Consider the following 20,061-nt stretch of genomic DNA (forward strand, 5'->3'; position numbering starts at 1 on the left):
TCTGTGGGCACTACTCAAGCGCCAGGCTACTCTCTCACACCCAGATAGGAAAATTGTTGCCTATCAACTCTTTGAACCCTACACCATCATCTACGCTCCTGGTAGGGAGCTCTCAATGGCAAACCTGGTTGTCCTGGCTGAGAGTCTTTGGTCTTCCAGTAACAGAAACTCACTCAAACAGTAGGGAAATGTATGATACATGTAATATGGAAGAGGTGTTTCTTTCTCAAGACAGGTCTCCTGTTCTGTGAGGTTTGATGGTATCATCTAGGGGAGAAGAAAGGGGAACACGTCTAGGACTGGTAAGGGGAAGCAGAAATTGGAAAGGCAATGTGAGTGCAAGCAGTGAACACTTGATCCTGGGCCAGGACCCTTGGAGGCAGAGGCTAGGTCTCTCGCATAACTCCAAGGCTGAAAGAGTGACAGTCCAGGTTGGCCCTGGGGGAATGGCTTCTTGGCTGAGCATGGTACATGTTGCAGTTCCTTACGTGACGAGGAGCCACAGTGTCTGGACAGGGCACCTGTGTATCACTAGAGGGTAAGACTGGTCATGAGCAGGGAGTCTGCCTGGCAAGGGGAAAACAGCTAGCCCCTGTGCTGCAAGACAGAAGCAAGTGAGCTGCCCCTTTCTGGACACTGCTAAACATCTAGAAATGTCTGGACAGCTAAGGGGAAGAAGGTGGCAGAACTATGAGAGAGAGAGAGAGAGAGAGAGGCAGACAGAGAGTGGACTTCCTACAAATTAGGGAATGTGGGGGAGACTGATTGCTTGTGTCCTCTGTCCGCATGGCCCTGTGGGCTACAGGCAGACAGGCCTTGTCAGGCGTTTACAGTACAGCTGCTGGTGAGTGGAAGGGTAGGGGTGGTTAGATGAAGGGGATCCAGGTGATACCATGACTCCAGAATAACAACCATGCCCCATCTTTCTCTGAAACCTTCCATTCCTCATCCCATGAACTAGACCAATAGTTCTCATACCGTAGCCAACTAAAGAGTCACCTGACTGATCGCTGGGCCCCATCCCTGACATTTTGGTTTGATAGTGAGGCTAAGACCAGAGAATTTGCATCTCCAAAGCCCACCAAGAGGAGACTCTTCCTTAGGCCATACTTGCTAGCTGCTGTGTACAAAGATTAGGTTCTGAATGCACTCTCTCTTCTGTCTCTTCCAAGCTGAAGGGCCAGGATCCACTTTGTTACAGGGAAATCTTGGGCTAGACTGCTCAGTCTCGTTCTCTCTCCTTTCTAGCCAAGTGTCAGAAGTGGTAGTTGGGCCTTTAGGAAGGAGGAGCCTGACCCTTTATGTTCAGTCTCCTTGCAATTCTCCACGTTTCTCTCCCTCCCTCTCTCTCTTGCATTTCTACACTACTGGCCAGTCAAATGTGCACAAAAACGCAAGATAGAGGATTCTCAGGCTTTGAGCTTAGGATGCATACTCCCATTCATCTTACCAAGTTTCCAGTATTAGTATTTGGAGGAAAAACCCAACCCAAAACCAGTGAATAAAAATGCTAATTTTCTTTGGTCATTGTTCTTTGTTCTAAGGGCCATGCATCTAATCGCATCAGTTGGGTAGAACTCAGTATTCCTGCACCCCCTGGATGTCATCACAACATTAGCAAACTTCACCCCTACTCTTTACAGGGCCCATATCATAGCCTGGTGGAAAGGCTTGGGCCCAGTGTCCTGCAGTTAAGTGTCTATTCCTGGCTCTCACCCTTAATGGCTCTTGTGCCTTCTTTCTTCCATGGCCCAGTGGGGATTTCAAACCCCCTGTCACAAGGTTATAGGGAGGCATAAGTGAGAAAAACTTTCAAAGTATTTTGACAAATATGAGACCTCAGCCATCTCTGCTATGATCTCATCCTTTACAAGGAACACTGAGCCTGAGTCTAAGCGTTTATCAAAAAACTCACAGCCTGGGTGCTCCTTCTGAGTCAAGTACCTATTCTTATCCTGATGTTCCCAGTGATTTTCATCCCCTGTTCAGATTGTTTTCCTCAATATGGCATAACACTGGCTGTTTGTTTTATCTTCAACCCCAAACCTAAAACAGGGCTGGTCTATGTCTGCTTAGTCCAAAATGTATGAACCAAGGATCCCTGCCTTATACACACAAGGCAAATGAGAGTCTGCCCATGATGATATTCTGTTACCAACTATATAATGAGACCTTCTTACAGCTGATGAATCAGCATTAAACATATCCTGGGGTGGACCGTAGAGATACCATCCAAACATCCTCTTGGATTCACAGCTGTCTCAACAAGTACATTTCTTTGTTGCCTCTTCTTTTCTGCCAGTCCTCAAGCTGCTACTTTCTGTGTGGCCACATGGCACTTTGGGAGGCTACTTGCACAGATCTGTACCCTACAACCCTTTCTGCAAAGGGATATTGCTACACACTGGCTCAGCTTAACAGAGTTTCCCAACAGGATGGGCTCACCTTATAGCAGCCTCTACTTCACACTCCAGTACAAACTGAAAAGGTGGGAGTGGGCTGCAGATTGGATGGAAACTGGCTTTTTTTATACACTGGACACTCAGAGGCCTTGTCTTATCTTAACTTCAAAACAACCAATGCAATTTGGGCAATGTTAGCTCTTTTAATCCGATCAGGAAACAAAAGAGAGAGAAGTAACCTCAACTTAGTTGGTCACACAGTGTTGGAAACTGGAATTCAAATGGACAAGTTTGATAGATCACAAAGTCATTTGTCAAGATAGGAGGACAGAGTCATCCCTTGTTGTATGCTGAACCACCACAACAAAAACAGTCAAAAAACCCACTTGCATCCGTAAGTCACAGATATACCTGTTGGTCCCATCCATCTCTCATCAACTTCTTTAGAAAGACTGACATCCAAACCTTCACAACATTCCGTATGTCCTACCACACCTCCAAATTTCTTTAAAATAGAACACTTTGAACATGTTTTTGTCTGCTCTCTTTCTTTCTTGGAACTGGGCAGGGACTCCTCCTTGGGCGTGCCAACCTGGCAGTATCTGCCATGCATAGCTTTAAAAAAGCAAAGGACTGGAGAATGGAGCATTGAGATTTTTATCATGGAACAGTATTAGTGAACATCAATCACAGGATTGTGGCAGGGGGCGGAGGTGGGTGTGGGGGAAGCATGAGTTGAAAGGATAATGCAAATAAATTCCTAAAATCCTTCACCCATATTCTTAAGAAATAGTTGACAAAGAAAGCAGCAACTTGAGTGACTTAAAACTGGCATGCTGCATTTGTCCAGAAAACTTCTCCAAAAACATTTTTTAATAAAAAAGAGAGAGAGAGATAGAGAGAGAGAGAGAGAGAGAGAGATCATAGATAATGGGAGTGAACAGAATCTGGACAGAGGCATTTCAAAAACCAGCTTTGTCCTCGAAACTCGTCAGTCCCATTGCCGTTTGACATAAGCATGCTCATCCCCAAGCCGTGGTTCCCATATCCAGCTGTGAATGAGCAACCTCCAGAGATCTTTTAAAAATACAGGTTTTCTCAGGTCTTATATTGATTGGATCTAAAGAGTAAAAATCCTTGAAGAGCAGGCCTAGGAATTGGTATTTATCTGACATTCACTTATATATTATTAGTTGATTGTAATGCAGCCAGTCACTCCAGGAACCAGTGGTTTTAGCAGACACTGGCATGCAAGGCAACTTTCTGGATGAAAAAAAAAAAGGAAAAGAAAGATCCTCTGCAATTTAAATCAGACTTCCTTGCTGTTTGAGATGCTTCTTGGAGGTCTGAAGACATCTTCTGCAGCGCAACAGCATAAGCTCTTTAGTATAAGTCACCTCTGCTACCAAATCCTAAGAGCCACTTGTTTATTTTTAACATGTTTCCTGTGTAAGGAAATGCTAATAATTTTGTAGTATGATATTTCAATTTGTATTCTGGACCACAAAGGAGGCAACACTCTGCTGACAGACAAAACGATCACATTCCCCTGGAGATACTTATAGGAAGGGAACATGGGTTCCCTGTGCCAGCTTTCCTCAAAGCTTCTCTCTGTTCACATGCAAGTGTCCCGGCTAAATTTCAAACCCTGGCTAAGATCAGCAATAAACGAAGGACAGTGAGCAATTTAATACACTTCCTATTCCCAAAGCTAGGTTTTTACTTAAGCAAAGTGTTCTGGCTGGCTCCTCTTTGTGGGATAGTTCTATCAAATAATATTTGCATAGCACTTTACAGTTTCCCAATCACTTTCCCTTTCAATACTATCTCACCTAGCGATCAGAATAACCCAGAAAAGTACATATTACTTCCTCCATTTAACCTACAGAGGCCGAGGCTCAGAGGAGCCTAGTCAAGATCACACAGCTAGGAAATGGAAGAACAGGATTTGGAACTAGGTCTTTTGATGCACTCGTCCCACCTTTCTGGACCTAACTAATACTGTTGAATGAGTCAATGAAATGATGGGATGGACAGATGGATGGATGATCCTCTATAAAACCAATAGAATAGTGGAGATTCAAACTAACTTTAGTGTATACCGTTAAGATATAACCCAGGCAGGCATCAGCACCTAAATAAAAACTCATCATTGGAAATGGGTTGCCAAGTAGAAACCTAAGGGGTGAATTTGCTAGTTGATCTTCTCTCAATAAGACGCTTGTCAGGAATTTCTCTTCTGAGCTGTCCCAGAGGTAGAAAAACATGATGATTGAGACTCTGCAACTGGGTAGCCTGAGCATGAATCCCAGCTCTGCTGTTTACTAGCTGTGTAACTAGCTGTGTTATTTGACTTCTTTGTAGTTCAGTTTCTTTGTCCACAAAATGGGAATTAATAATTATATATAACCTATGGAGTCCGAAGATTTTAAAAATTAGATGTCATGTCTTTGAGTTGTACCTGGTTCACTGTAAGCTTCCACGTGCCTCTTTTATATTAGTAGAAATATCTGCTCACACATTATCATGTCTCAATTGTATATGTGAGGATTACTCACTAGATTTTAGGTTTTAGTTTGGGGATAGTTTTATACTCTTGCACGTGGAGATCTGCAACTCTGACATGCAGCTGTCCTTGAGGAGGAAGAAGGGAATTCCCACTTGCAGAGGGAGTTCCACATGCAGCAAGACACTTTACACACACCATCCTACTTAATTTTTGCACCACCACAACAAAGCAGCTATCATTTTCCCTGTTTCAAAGATGAGAAAATTCAAGGTTCCGAGATTTAAATAAACCCTATCTGATAAGTGGACCAGAAGATGAGATCTAAGTCCTTCTTGTTTCAAGCCCTTCCTTTTTCAGACTGTTCCTTGTTCAATACAGATATGAACATTGCATATATTCAACTCAAATTATAACCACATGCCTTCTCCCAAATCATGTGATAGGTCTCAATTTAGTCCCAGTCCTGGGGCAGCTCCCCATAGCCTGGAGGAATTGCTGCTTGGGAAATCAAAGAGCATAGTAAGACCAACCACCCCATCAAGTCACCATTAAACCAATACTTTCACTCAACAACAAAGGTGTGTCATGTGTTACAATATTCAAAATACTGAGGCTGAGAACAGTTCTCATTTAGAAGGGTTCTGTGATGATTGCATCCCAGCAGCCCTTGTCACAGGGCAAACACTCTGTAGCTGCTAGCTGTAAAGGGCAGTGGAGCATAAGGTTTAAGATCATGAACTTTGGGGCTGTGTTCAAATCCCGACTATGTCACTTCCTAGTGGTGTGACTTTGGGTAAGTTATTGAATCTCCATGCCACAGATGCTCTCCTGTGAACTGGAATTAACAAAAGCAAAGGGTTGTTGAGAAGATTAAATGAGCTAATATAAATGAAGTCTTAGAACAGTGCCTGGAACACGTAACTGCTATATAACTGGCTGTTTTTATTGTTACCATTAAGAGAATAGGGAGTTGCCACTGGGGAGAAAAAAGGTTGGTGACATACAGAAAAGCAGCGGTTTACATATACTCCTCATGGGACTTTATACCGATATAACATTTTTTGGAGGTGACTTGGCAATATCCAATAGCATTTTAAATGTTTGTGTCTTCATGTCTTGCAATTTATCATTTCCATGCAGAGAATGTAAACTGTATCTGTAACTACAGATATACTAGTGTGGATCCGTGTGTTAATGGAATCCACTCAGGGTAAGTGAGAACTCTTTTACCCAATAAGGATATTCTATCAGAAACCTAGGATCAGTCTTCCAGGACATTATACCATTCTTCTATGGAAAAATATCAGAAAATCCCCTTAAAATCAGGTACAGGACAGGATACCCACTATCATTGTTTCTAGTCATTATCATACTGAAGACTAAGCCATCTGCATTAAGGGGAAAAATAAAGAATGGAAAGTAAGCTGCTTTAAGTGTATGTAAAATGAGTGTTTCCACATATCTCAATAAAACCTACAGAAAACTGGGCAGCCCTGGTGGCTCAGCAGTTTAGTGCCGCCTTCAGCCCAGGGCGTGATCCTGGAGACCCAGGATTGAGTCCCATGTCGGGCTCTGACATGGAGCCTGCTTTTCCCTCTGCCTGTGTCTCTGCCTTTCTCTCTCTCTGTCTCTCATGAATAAATAAAACCTTTAAAAAAAAACCTAGAGAAAACTTATTATTAATACAATTACTCAGAGAGCTTAACAAGGTAGCTTGCTATAAGAATAACGTAAAAAATCAATTGCTTTTCTAAACAGGAGCAAACAAAATATAGCTTTTAAAAAGGTGTATTTGTTATGTATTATTTCTCAGTGAATTATTCTAAAACTTAATTGCTTAAAACAATAAACCTTTTTTCTCTCTTACCTCTTATGGTATTGAGGGTTAGGAATGTGGGAGTGGTGCAGCTGGATGATTCTGGCGCTGTCTCTAATGAGGTTGCAGCCTCATGGTAAGGGTGCTGCAGTGATTGGAATCCTTCACTGGAACTGAGGATCCCCATCCAAGATGGTCTGCTCATATGGATGGAGGCTGCAGGCTTCAACTAGGCTCAGTTCTCTACATTTGGACTTCTCTGTAAGATGGCAGGAATATTCTCATGCATGACAGCTGCCTTTCTGCACAAAGAATGATCTGAAAAAGAACAAGGAGGAAGCCTTTATGATTTTGTCTCTGAATTTCTCCTGGTTTATCTTTTTCCTTAGTAGTAAAAGTCTCTCAGTCCACCTCACACCCATTAAGAGGGGAGTTAAGCTCTACCTTCTAAAGGAAGACATTTCAAAAAAATGTGTAAACATAGTTTAAAACTACCAGGGACATCATACATGATAGCAGAGAAATCTAAGTTACTTAGGAGTAAATCTAGTGAAAGGTGTTCAAAACCTTAAGGGGAAAAATTTTAAAATTTAGTGAAAGTTTTTTTTAAAGATTTAATTCATTTATTCATGAGAAACACACAGAGAGAGGCAGAGACATAGGCAGAGGGAGAAGGAGAAGGAGGTTCCCCATGGGGAGCCCGATGTGGGACTTGATCCCAGGACCCCAGGATCATGCCCTGAGCCAAAGGCAGATGCTCAACCACTGAGCCACCCAGATGCCCCTGTGAAAGATATTTTTTAAAGTTTTTATTTAAATTCCAGTTAGTTAACATACAGTGTAACATTAGTTTCATGTGTACAGTGGAGTGATTGAACACTTTTATACAGCACCTAGGGCTAATACAAGTGCACCTCTTAATCCTCATCACCTAGTTAAACCCATCCCTACCTCCATCTCCTCTCTAGTAGCCATTAGTTTGTTCTCTATAGTTAAGAGTCTGTTTCTTGGTTTGCTTCTCTTTTTTCTTTGTTGTGTTTCTTAAACTCCATATAAGAGTAAAATTATATGGTATTTGTCTTTCTCTAATTTCACTTAGCATAATACTCTAACTTGGGATCCCTGGGTGGCGCAGCGGTTTGGCGCCTGCCTTTGGCCCAGGGCGCAATCCTGGAGACCCGGGATCGAATCCCATGTCGGGCTCCTGGTGCATGGAGCCTGCTTCTCTCTCTGCCTCTCTCTCTCTGTGACTATCCTAAGTAAATAAAAATTATAAAAAAAAAAATACTCTAGCTCCACTCATGTTGTTGTAAATGGCAAGATTGCATTCTTTTCTATGGCTGAGTAATATTCATATATATATGTATATATATGTGTAGAGTTATATGTATTTATGTGTGTGTATGTATATGTATATATCACATCTCCTTTATCCATTTACCAGTCAGTGGACACTTAAGCTACTTCTGTAATTTGGCTATTGTAGATAATGCCGCAAAACATCCGGATGCATGTATCACTTCGAATTATTCTTTTTGTCTTCTTTGAGTAAATACCTAGTAATGCAATTGCTAGGTTGTAGGGTAGTTCTAGTTCTATATTTAACTTTTTGAGGAAACGCTATAGTGTTTTCCAGAGTGGCTGCACCAGTTTGCATTCCCATCACCAGGGAAGAGGGTTTCCCTTTTTTCTACATCCTCACAACACCTGTTGTTTCTTGTGTTGTTGATTTTAGTAATTCTGACAGGTGTGATGTGGTATCTCACTGTAGTTTTGACTTGCATTCCCTGATGACAAGTGATATTAAGGTCAAAGACATTTTTAAAAACCTAAATTAATGCAGGGACATATTAAGTAGTCTCAATAGCAATTCTCTCATATGGATGTATTAAATGAATACATTTCTAATCCCAGCCCCCCAGTTTTAAAAACAAGTTTTTTGAATTTGAAAGTGGATTCTGAAACTCATATGGAAATTCAAAGGCCCAAGAATAGCAAACACACTCCTGAAAAAGCAAATGTACAGATTGAGGAACATGCCCCACATTTATAAAAAATTTTTATAAAGCTTGCTATCAGCAGTTAAACACATTGTGAGATTTTCTTGTCTGTTGCTCAGTTTGTCTATTTGAGACAGAGAGCCTAGAGATTGATACAACTACAGAAACTTGATATGTGCCAGGAAAAGACTTTGCAAATCACTTGGGGAAGAGTATATTATTTAATAAAGAATGCTGCAACAACTGGTCATCCATGGAGGGAAAGTGACATTGTATCCCTATTTCAGAATCTATCTTCAAATAAATGGATTCTAGGTAAATTTCAAACTTAAATGTAAAAGGTAAATCTCTGAAAGTAACAAAAGAAAATTTAAAGACATGTATTTGTGACCTTATGGTATTGAAAGGACTTCTTAGGTAGACATAAAAATGGTAGCTACAAAAAACTTGATATATTTAACCACATTAAAATAAATAAAATTGAGGGGATCCCTGGCTGGCTCAATGGTTTAATGCCTGCCTTCTGCTCAGGGTGTGATCCTGGGATCGAGTCCCACATTGGGCTCCCTGCCTGGAGCCTTTCTCCCTCTGCCTACGTCTCTGCTCCTCTCTCTCTCTCTCTCTGTGTCTCATGAATAAATAAAATCTCAAAAAAAATAAATAAAATTGAGCACCAAAAAATAATCATAAAGTAAAAAAAACAAGACACATATAGGAAAATATTTTTAGGTTACCAACAAAATATTAGTATCCTAAATATGAAGTATTTCTCAATTCTCAAAGGTAGGACTGTTATATCAACATATATGTGAATATTTAATTTTAATATGTATTGATAGAGAATATTTCTACTGTTACCAAGTTAGAAATTCAAGGGCTCATCCCACTAGCAATAAATGTATTTTTTATTTTTTGTCACTTTGAAAAATGAATAACAGTAAAACTGAATTTTTTCATTTGTTTTATTCAGTATGTTTTGTCATACAAGAGTGGGAGTTGGCATCCTTTTCAAATGCCTGGTTCAACTGAAATATCTGCAGCATGTATTCATTGGGTATTTTGTAGGCTACCTTGCAATTTTGTTCATATTCTTTTGCTGTTAGCTATTGTCTTGGAGCTATGAGCAAATTCGAAGAATATAATCTGTATATAAGTTGAAAAGCCAACATAATGCTCTTGGTTTATTGATGTGATTTTGTTTCCAGAAAACCTAGAAACTCTAGTTTCTTAAAAAAATTGCTAGAATAAGATAATTTGGTAAGATGACTCGACACAAGACAAATATACAAAAATCAATAACTTTTTTCTGTACTACCCATGAGTACCTAGAAATGGAAATGTAGGAGATATTTCATTTCACTATCCTGTATGTATAAAATTATATGTAAAAATAGGTGTGAAATTACACAGTATGTATATATAATTATGTATATGTAAACATATAGTGTGTGCATATATATATACAGAAATATAACAATTTCTGGATAAATGTTCATCATGATATAAATAGTAGTAGTAACTTGGGATTATAAAGTATGAGATGGATTTATTTTCTTCTTTGTCCATTTCTCTGATTTTTTAAAATATGATCTGGAATCTTAAAATTCAAAAGATAGATTGTTCTGGTATCAGGATCATGACCAATGGTTTGGAACAAATGTTCATTTCAGAACATGGATACAGAGATCACAGCAGAATTTACTCACCCAGAAAAAGAAATGAGGAAATAAATCTGTGTTTAGGACCAAATGATGCACCTTTCTAAAGTTCACAAATTATCAGAGGGAGCGTTAATTCTTGGTGACACCCTTAAGCCTCTACTAGCCCTGGACTGCCAATCTTTGGGTATCTTGTCACAGGAGGAAAGTAATGCCTACACAAATAAATTCCTTCTAGCTTTCTTTCAGTGTCATACAGCTGAACATAATCATTAAAGATGGGAGCAACATGGTCCCTTTAAAAGTATTTCACTTAGTCATAGTTTGTGATGTTCTTTGATGTTCTAAAATTGACCTTTGCTATATTAATTTTCGAACAAATCAAGAGTGAAAATATGGGGGCAAGGAAAATTATTATCTTTCTTGAAAGAGAAAGCTACTTATCACAAGCCTTTTAGCAGCACCACACACAGGGTTATATACAAGTAGTTGCTATGTCGATTAAAGTAATTTTTTATCTATTCTATAACTCTTTGTGGCAATGCCTTGCTAACAAGCTCCAAATTGATCTTTAGTCCAGAACACTCATTTTTCTCACAGAGTTCTCTAACATTAGTTGCACTGCTTTAGAGTCTAATCTACATCAACATAAGAACAATATAGCCACAAATGTATTTACTTAAATCTATTATTTATGCTTTCCAATGAGTAACTCCCACACACCCATCCATCACCTAAGGTCTAAACTCCTCTGTTCTGATTTTGTGAACAACCTTTGCAATGCAGAAACATGGTATTTTAGGAAGCTACATGGAAAATACTTTTCTGCACTACATAATTTTGCCATGACACGTAACTACTGACCTGTATCAAAAAAACAAAAACAAACAAAAAACTTGGAGTTAAACTACATAGGCAATTTAAATAATATCATTGGGTCATTATTAATCATTCATAATCCCTTCCCCTTGCCACATTTATTAATCCTTAAAAGTTTTCAGAGAATTGTCCTCTTTCAGTATTCTTTACATACCATCTGTTCAGGCATATTCTCTGTATTCCTATAGGTTTTCACAGATGCCACTTTTCAAACTGGCAAATCTCCTCAGGGGCATCACCTGGCTCTCATCGTCCCTACTCCAGGGAGCCCCGAGTCATCAAGGTAATATCAGAATCAGAGCAGATGTGCCATATTCTCTGGTATACTTCCCTCCCTTGGCAGAGTTCTTGAGTGCAAATTTTAAGGTAGAAAAAAAAAACAAAAAAACCTTTGGGTATAAGCATTTTCTGCAAATGCTTTCTCTATGTGATCATGCAGAGCTCACTAGCATCATTTCTGCTCTTCTGGAGACTTGGTCAGAGAGAGTCTCTCTTCTCAGAGTAGAGAGAGTGGAAACAGACATCCAAAGGCAGAGACCAGGAGAGAACCCTGAAACCAATGGAGTGAGATGCAAAGTGGTGTCACATTATACAAAGTTCAACTTCTTAAAGGTCAAGTGGGTCTACTCTACCACAGGAAATAGTCAACGTTCTGGTTTGGGCAGAAGACAAGATGTTATTTCTGGAAGTTATGTGAAATACGACTCGGATTACCTACTCAACACAAAATGGAGGACAGACATTTGCTGTGGAATTAGACCAGTGAAGACAGTTTGTGTAACTTACCTTAGCTCTTCATTAAATGTCAAGATCTCATATTTAAATTACTCAGAAGAACACCTACCAGATGTACAATTTGCTTGTTCCACATGGACACAACCTCAAGGTGAAACACCAGATGCAATGATGCTGAAACAATGTCAAGTTAGGGGGAGTGAAAACAGGGTTCCAGAGTCACGCATTCATTGATTGGACACCTCAGTTTCCTTATCTCTCAAGGGAACAGTGGAAACAGCCGACCACTGCGTCCCTCCCAGCTTGGAAGTCACAGAGGGTCTTGTACACAGTATGTTTATGCTTTAGCTTGCATCACCTTGCATCTGCTTCATAGTGGCAAGATCTGTTGCATCAGTGAGGGGGAAGAACAAAAAAGAACCATGTTGGAAGACTGTCTATGAATGTTTAGGGGAAATCATAAATGAGGATCAGAAATCAAAGTGAAGTCTTTCTAAGTAAGGGACACCCCGTTAGGGGCTGCACACTCTGCGATGGCAGCTCAAAAGTGGAGAAGGTGTCCAAGTGGCCCAGATTCTTCATCTTTCAAAGAGGGGATTAAAGAAGATGGATGTGCTTGCAAGAAGGGGGTACACCCACCCCCCAGATTAGCCTGATTACAGGACCCTGATGACAAGAACGTTTCCTTACAGCCTTCCCCTGTCCTCATCCCTCACCCTTCCTTTTTCCAAACCCACAGAAAACCTTCACTGGGTCAAAGAGGATTTCAGTTGACTAAGACACTTTGCAATCAATCACGATTTCCAACCATTGCACATTTTGCCTACAATGCGACAGGCAAATTTAAAGAGAAGGAGGTCAACGAATACTTCAATAATTCAGTTATCAGAAGAAATTTACCAGGCTTAACAACAGCTCCCTCCCCGCCTCAAAAAGCTCCTCTATTTCCTTTATTGAGAACTGGGGAGACTGTTGGTTTTTTTGTTCTTGTTTTGTAATTTCTTTGTTTTTTTTTCTGGGTATTAGATCTTCATCTCAACTTCCTACTTTACGATTACGGCCTCTGTCATTTACCGACAGGAACTTTGGAGACCTTAAAGGAAATGCAGCTTTCCAAGGGAATACTGAACTCTCTCTCTCTCTCTGCCTTTCTCAGGACTAGGTCTGGTTAAATTTGCAAAAGTAGTTGTATTCTCAGTAACTTTGCTCTTCTTACCAGTTACTTTAGTTTTTCCCTGAAATTCAGGCTCTTCCTGAGCCATCCTGAACCTGAATCTGTTCTGAAACTTACTCCCCCCCAAAATTACCATCCACCTGTCCCATCGCTCCATTCACTGTCCTACCCATATTACTTTTCCCCTGTCTCACTTCCCTTTAGTCCTAAGTGTAGTGGGCCAGTTTATGCTGGCAAACTCACTTGACCAAGGGCTTAAGGTCTTAAAAGTTCATGGCTCCTGGGTCCAGTGCATATTTAAAAGAGACAATTAAAAAAAATAAAAATAAAAAATACATAAATAAAAGAGACAATCAAGACACAGGTCTCTTAATACGTCCCTGTCCAAAATGGTAGCCACCTGTCATACATGACTGTTAAATATAAATTAAATTTTAAGTTCTGTCCCTTCAGTAGCACTAGTCATATTTTGAGCCATAAAAATATTTTATCAATGTATGAGTTCTATTCATCAGTGCTCCTTTAACATAAAGGAATTAATTTTCATGGTGGACTGTGAATGTGACTTCTTTCTCTGCTGTGAAATTCTCCAGGGGCTAAAAATGAATATCTGTGTGTTGGAGGCATACAATCAGGAATTGGGGTAATAGGTAGCTGGATGGGGAGATATGTCTATCTGTTCATGAACAGCAGGTGCTAGCATTTGGCATAGGCAGGCCAATTGAAAATAAAGTAGAGGGGTGTTTTCTTCTTATATTAACTGGAAAATCCTCCACAACCCATCTTACAGGTGAGGAAATTGAGATGAAAAAGGCTGAAGTCATTTTCCCAAAGCTTTGAACCAGAATGCAAAATCTTGTCTTAGTTTTAATGTCCTTTGCGGTGTACCACACTGCCTATCAATCTCTGTCACCAAAGAAAAGCAGGCAGGATGCCCAGCCAGTGTTCCTCAAAGCCCACCAGTTTTCTTTCCCTTTGTTGTGGGGCTTAGGGTGTATCAGTGCAAAGTAGTATACCTTTCTTTTTTTTAAGATTTTATTTATTTCAGAGAGATAGAGCGTGAGAAAGAAAGAATGAATGCTTTGGAGAGGCAGGCAGAGGGAGAGGGAGAAGCAGGCTCCCCGCTGAGCAGGGAGCCCAATGTAAGACTCAATCTCAGGACCCCAGGATCATGATTTGAGCTGAAGGCAGACGCTTAACTGACTGAACCACCGAGGCACCCCCAAAGTAGTAAATTTTTGTTAACATTTTTGAGATAATTCTAGACTTATATGCAATTGTAAGAATAGAGAGAGATCTTCAACATATTTTTCTTCTAATCTGCTACATATTGGACACTCTACTTGGTACTGGGGCCACAGAGACAAGATTGTCTTTACCTTTGAAGACTTTAGAGGCTAGTGGGGGAACACACAAGTGTGTAATTAACACAGAGTTGATTAAAACAAAACTGTAATGGCATTTTCACTTGTCAATAAGCAAAGAACAGCCAGTAATGCTATTCAAGTGAAGGTGCTATGAAGACACTCCTATCCTTCAGGGCTAAGAGTGAACAGTGAGGCAAACTGCAAAGCAAGCTGGCAGGAAGCGTTAAATATTTCCATCCCTAGTTAGTAGTTCTGAGTCCTTCCTCTATGTCAGGCAGTGGACTAGAACCTGTGGACTAGTTCCAGCCCTCTGGAACTCAGTCTGGTCTTGTTTACAGGCAAGATAGCATTTGTGTGAAGAACTCTGCTAGGCAAAGTCAAGCTGTTAGAGAAGCACATGTGTGAGGGACTGAATTCAGTTTTCGTGGATGCAGGGAAGCTGTCCTGGAGGACAGGCTAAGAGGAGTTAGCTCTCCACTTACAAAAGGTGAACATGAGTTGGCAAGAGGAAGAAGAGACAGGCTGGTGTGGAGAAAGATTGTCCTAAACAGAACAGTAGGAATATCACATGGGAAGGTTCAGTATTAAAAGAGAATCGCCTAAAAACAAAAACAAAAAAATCTAGCCAAACGGTCTCAAAAATTAACTCAGAATACAAAACAAAACAACCCAAAGAATGGAAGAAAAAAATCTCTCATTTTATCACATCATTACTTAAAATAGTGGAATGCTTAAAAATCATTATTTCCATAAAAGAGATTTGGTTTAGTTATAGACGGTACATCCACAATACAGGATATTTGTAGCTATTTAAAATAATGATTACAAAGTGGGATTTTGTTTATAAAGATTTTATTTATTTATTCATGAGAGACACAGAGAGAGAGGCAGAGACATAAGCAGAGGGAGAAGCAGGCTCCCTGCAGGGAGCCCGATGTGGGACTCGATCCCAGGACCCAGGGATCATGCCCTGAGCCAAAGACAGACATTCAACTACTGAGCCACCCAGGTACCCCACAAAGTGGGATATTTTAAAAAATAAAAAAATGCATATGTGAAAATGTTACATGCAAAAAGCAGGATACATAGTTTTATGTCCAATATTACCATGACCATGTTAAATATACATCTGTGTATGTGTAATTGAATAGAAAGACATAGGTTAAAATATTAAGAGTGTCTTTGGATGGTCAGATTATGGGTAGTTTATATGTATATGCTACTTTATAACCTGCTGGTTAGTCTGGAGTAAAATTGAGCTCCACAATTTACTTTGTGTGCAATCATGGGCAAGTCATTTAATTCCTGTGTCCCAGTCTCTTCATCTGCAAAAGAGGAATAGCATTTAATGATAGGTTATTGTAAGTATTAACATATTTAATGATAGGTTATTGTAAGTATTAACATAGCACAGTATCTGGGCATGCTATTGATGTTGTGTTAGTTTTGAGTGTTACACTCTATTTTTTAAATTCTTCTATAATGCACTTATAGAACTTCTGTAATGGGAAACTTTTTAAATCTCTCTTCATTAAAGTAAGTGCCTTGGGGCACCTGTGAGGGTTCAGTCAGTGAAGCATCTGCCCAGGTCATGATCCCAGGGTCCTGAGATGGAGAGTGCAGCATCTGGCTGCCAGGCCAGTGGGGAGTCTGCTTCTCCCTCTCTCAAATAAATAAATTCTTTTTTTAAATAATAAAATAAAATAAGTGCCTCATATTTCAAGTTAGTGATAGGTGTCACCTTAAATTAACACTGAGAAGGAGCAACAACCCATCTTGACGCAACACAGAGCTGTTGGAGAAGAATCGCTCAAAGAGGAGGAGGATGTCTGAGCTGACTTTTGAAGGATAAGGATCACAGGACAGGAAAGGCAAAAGGGAATTTAAGACAAATGAATCATCAAAGAAAGATCTGGAATCTCAGTAATTTCAAGGCAGAAGCCAGCTTTAAGATCATACAGGTTTCCCTCCTCCCTACAGATTCTTAAATGCATTCCCATTCTACTTTTGGGCAGTTGTCCTTGCTAGTAAAGTTTTCCATGTGTGGATACGCATCTACCCTTGCCCTCGGCAAAGGAAAAATCCAAGGGCAAAATCCAAGCAACATGCCCAAACCAACAGATGCATTTGCGTGTAAGAGAAAATTAAGTGTGGTCTGTCCAGGCAACACTCCCTGACGACTCCATGGCTGTGGTGTTTGCACTTAGCTTTGAGATGCCTCACAGACATACTAACTCTCCTGTGTTTCAGTGTAAAAGCCGTGACAGCATTGAAAGCTTAGGTACGAACCGGCATATGACCGCAATGGAGAGGACATGAGAAATAGAATAGTGATACTCTTTTATAATAGTATGATCACTTCTGCAGAGAAAAGGCACTTGTTGACAGTATTCAGCACAATAGAAAGAAGAGATGAAACTGGAGAATAGTTCAGTGCGTGTCTGGAGAAACAGCATTAATATTGTAGGCCATCCAGGGAACACAAGAAGCGCATTTAGGAACTTAGAGGCTGCACTAGGCCTGGTTAGGCCTTATCTTAAGCTTGGAAGTTTAAGGTCTATTGAAAACTGAACCAGGTCAGCAGGTGCAGACTCTATAACAACTGTGATCTATCTGTCCAACGACCTGGACGCATAATTAAAACTGCATGATGTGATAGAGACAGCACTACACACCCGTGGGGGAAAACCAGATTATTCAGTTCATGTGTTGGGACATGTGGATCAAACCCTGGAAAATGGAGTTGGGTCTCTACTTCACTCTTTACCTCAAAATTAATTCTTGATGGATCAAATCCTTAAATGTGAGAAGTAGAACTATGTGAAGAAAAACCTTTGAAATTACAGAGTGGGTGAAGACTTCCCTAATACGGCACTACGCTGAGAAGCCTTCAAATAAAAAATTTATATGGGAAAAAAAAACTCACTGAAGGATCAAGTCAGAAATGAAAATTGCAATCCATGCCCCAGCTAAAGGGTCTATTTTCAGAATATAGATACCTCTCCCATAAATCAATAAAAATGCCAACTTGTTGATAAAAGGCAGAAAAAGACATACAACTAATGACATGAAGAGATACTGAGCTGCATTCATAATGAGAGAAATACAAATTAAAACGATACCACATCATTTTTCACCTATCAGACGGGTGGAGTTCAAGAAGTGTGATGATGAGTTACAGATCCATAAAAACTTTATGAGGCAAATTGGCCAACATCGATCAAAATTACTAACATGTAGTCTTTGATCTGGCAATTCCACTTCTAATAATTTATCCTTTATATATACCTTTAAAAAATTTTTTTAAAGATTTTATTTATTTAAGAGAGTACAAACAGGGGAGTACCAGAGGGAAATGGAGAAATAGGCTCCCCACAGAATAGGAAGCCTAACAACGGGGCTCAATCCCAGGACAGGACGCCGGGATCATGACCTGAGCTGAAGGCAGATGTTTAACCAACTGAGCCACCCAGGCACCCAAAAAAAAACTTTTTATTATGAAGAAATTCAAACACCTAGGAAAGCAGAATAGTATAATGAACTTCTATGTCCTCATCACTCCGTGTCAACAGTACTGACTCATGGCCAGTCCTATTTCTATGCCATGGCCATCTCCTTTCTTTCTCTATGCTGTATTTTCTTAGAGCAAATCTCAGGTATCATATCATTTCGTCCGTAAACACGTCAGTAGGTCTCTCTAAAGATATACAACCTCTCTTTTACCATTACAAGACCATTACCATAACTAAAAGTATTCCCAAGAATTCCTAAATACTATCAAATTTCCAACTGTCTTGAAAACATTTTAGCCTTTTTGTTTGAATCAGAATTCCAAATAAGACACACATTCCTATCAGACAGAACATTATTTTAAGTAGCATTGATCAGGACACCTGGGTGGCTCAGTGGGTTCAGCATCTGCCTTCGGCTCACATCATGAACCCAGGGTCCTGGGATGGAGCCCTGTATAGGGCTCCCTGCTCAGCAGGGGGGGTCTGCTTCTCCCCTGCCCCTTCCCATGCTCATGTTTCTGATCTCTCTCTTAAAAATAAAATTAAATCTTAAAAAAAAATAGAATTATTCATGCATGTGTAAGATGATATCATTTTTAATCTCTCCCCAAGGCATCTGTCAAATTTGTTTTGTCCTATCTAGTCAGATTTCTTGATGATCCTTCCTACATCTTGAACATGTATACAGTAATGTATATGCAAGGTTTTAATTGCACCACTGTTTACAGGAGGCAAGATATAAAACAACCTGAAGGCTCAACACTGTCAGACTACTTGCGGCTACTCTCAAAATGAGATAGACACTTACACTTAAAACACCTCTAAGATACATAGTTAATTGGAAAAAGCAATGTATAGGAGTATACTGTGATTTGTGTTAATAATAAAGAGCTATTCAGATGACAGATGGAGATGCGCTTTTGCTTTTGCTTGCATACGTTTAGAATATTTTTGGAGGAACGATGAAAAAGTATTCTGGAACAGTAACAGTGGCTGCCTCCTCAGAGGCACACCTGATAACTGCAAGTTCCATTTGTGAGAGAGACAAACTGTCCTCTATAATGTACCTTGTACCCTTTGAATTTTTTTTTTGCCATCAACGCTTACTAGCTATTCAAAATAAATTGAACTTAGAAACAAATTTTCTTCTCAGAACAAATCTCTTCCTCTTCTCTGCTACCCACGTATTTTTAATTCCCTCTTTTGTTGCGCTTGCCTAACTCCATCACCCACAAAACTGTGCGCGATTGTGTCCCCATAGAGTTCCCATCTCCAGCATCTAGTACTTTGCTTTACACATGGAAAGAGACTTAAAAAAAAATGTTTTCTTAAGTGATGTCTTGAAGAACAGTGAAGACCTTTTCCTTGGAATAAAGTCTGGTCACCTTTACATGTGATCTAATGTAGCCACGAAGCAGGGGCACAAGAACATGTACCCACTAGTTCTGGGACTCTATCTGGAAACACGCCTTTATCACTCAAAAGGAAGGATGGAAAAGAGAGGCAGAGAAACAGAGACAAAGGCAAATCAACTACTGAGAAGATAAGACTGAACTCCAGAGCAGTACTGCTAAGTAAAATCCATCTGGGGGAGAAAAATGTGATTGTGTGAAAGAATGGGAAGGGGATCATCTGAGGTCTTGTGTGATCTAAACAAGGGGCTACACCAGAAGGACACAGGCTTGTGATGAAGGGCGCTTCAAGCGTTCTGGGGCCATTTCTGTCCTTGCTCCTGCAGAGGCTGCAATTTCAAGAGCTAGGCCAAGACCCAGGCACCCGTTTTCTATGGTTAATTCAGCTGATTTCACGCCAACACGGGGACACTGAGCACCTCCTAAGAGTTGCTGACGTTTTTATTAGCAATCGTCTCTGCCACCTTCTGATTATCTACAGACTTAAGACCACATAATCAAGCCCTACGTCAGGGAGCGGAGGAGGAAACTAGCTGAGAGGCTCTAAATCCCTCCTAACACTCAGCAAGATTAGAGCCGTCAACAGCCATCTGCGCC

This window comes from Nyctereutes procyonoides, unplaced genomic scaffold, assembly GCF_905146905.1.
Source record: "Nyctereutes procyonoides isolate TBG_1078 unplaced genomic scaffold, NYPRO_anot_genome, whole genome shotgun sequence".
NCBI lineage: Eukaryota > Metazoa > Chordata > Mammalia > Carnivora > Canidae > Nyctereutes > Nyctereutes procyonoides.